Below are 1646 nucleotides of genomic sequence, written 5' to 3' on the forward strand. Positions count from 1 at the left end.
CACACACACTCACACACACTCACTCACTCACTCACACACTCACTCACTCACTCACTCACACACACACACACACACAAACAGAGGAATAGCTTGGTTCATATCTAAAAAACATGATGCATTACCATATAACCATGCATTCACGTTAATCTAAGGTAATTCAAAGAATACCATAATATTACCATAGTACTTTATGTTTCAGATCATTTGTTACTATAGAAATATCATATGCACACTCACTCACACACACACAATGTCTCAATAATGTCTTATTGAACGATCACCAATAGATCAATAAACGCGGATAAATTCAGATGTTTTCAATTCGACTTCCGTAGCCGCTGTGTTTGTTAGCCTCTGTGCTAACCCATCGGATACGAGTCAATGAAGCTTTAAATCCTAACACAAACTTCCACATTCATATTTACATGTCCATTTTACGCCCTTAGACAATTTATATGCAAATTACACTCATTGTATCCCAGAGGGCGAAACGCTACAGTCTATTAGCAACTCGCAAGCTATTTTGCCGCGAATCAATCAGATACATGTTTGTTTGGCAGCTGATTTCGGTCTCACGGAGGCTTCAAAACAAACTAATGACAGCTGTCACTCATCTGCCACCGCTGATCATGCGATCATCAAACTAAATAACCTTTAAATCAAATAGTTAGTGTTAAAAAGCTAGTAGCAGGCCGCAATGCGGGGCTGTGGCGGTGTCTCAAAAGCCACTACGCTCGCTTACTAGATAGCGCACTTGGATTCAAGACGAAGCTGCATGGATTCTGCTAACATGTTCCGTGTCCCCTTTGCCTCAAAGTAAACTACAATGCCCTAAAGTGCTGTCTACGTAGGCAGCTAGCTAGGTTTTAGAGCGCGGCCCACGTGACAGTTATCCGAACCGAACACAGAGACATATGAATAAACCGCGCTACCTGATTCAGTTCACATATCAATCAAGTCGGTGATTTTGCGGGGAAAGCGGGTTTGATCGAGCAGCATGTTTGTCGGTACACCCGATGAGATCAGATCCGCGTCTCCATCGTCTGCACGGGCGGCGGGGGTTTGGCTCCGGCTGCAGTGGCTGATGTGAACGAATCGTTCGTTTGAACCGATTCTCCCAAATGATTCAATCGCACAGATTCACCCGCGTTTGTAAATCACTCGACTCTGTGCCAGTGTTGAGCAACTTTTCAGACTACCCTAGCAACTTTTTCTTCCAAAAGCACCTAGCAACAAATTTAGCTATTTTTATTATTTATTTGGCAGCTTTTAGCAACTTTTGATAAGTGACTCAAACGATAAAAAGGCACAATTTACCATTTAAATTACACAAAAAGAGGAAACCAAAGATGCATAGCAGTACACACGCTACAGGAATTAAGTTAGCTGCTATTTGCAATTGTTTAATAGTAATAATAATAATAATTGAATACTGTTATTTTTCATTTATGAGACACTTTGTTAGTAGCTTGTACCTGTTGATGAGTATTAGTACACAGCAGGAAAAATATGCAGAAAAATGGAAAAGGTGCTAGTAATTTTCCAGGTCATTATCTGTTATAACACAAAATACAATGCGTAATTAAAAATGCAGGTACAAAAACATGTGGAAAAATCAATCCAGAAAATTCCTTCATATTAACACC

The 1646-nt window shown here is 40.2% G+C and overlaps 1 protein-coding gene across 1 annotated transcript in view; it reads right to left on the bottom strand.

The window, feature by feature from the left end:
* LOC107553898 (Ral GTPase activating protein non-catalytic subunit beta) overlaps window positions 1-1098 on the bottom strand; it is a 51186-nt gene extending 50088 nt beyond the window's left edge. The window contains exon 1 of the mRNA XM_016236248.1: window positions 933-1098. The gene's annotated coding sequence lies outside the window, so the exon portion shown is untranslated. The remainder of the gene's footprint in view (window positions 1-932) is intronic.
* Window positions 1099-1646: the final 548 nt, after the last annotated feature.

Source organism: Sinocyclocheilus grahami, unplaced genomic scaffold (genome assembly GCF_001515645.1).
Source record: "Sinocyclocheilus grahami isolate Dianchi unplaced genomic scaffold, SAMN03320097.WGS_v1.1 scaffold485.1, whole genome shotgun sequence".
Lineage (NCBI taxonomy): Eukaryota > Metazoa > Chordata > Actinopteri > Cypriniformes > Cyprinidae > Sinocyclocheilus > Sinocyclocheilus grahami.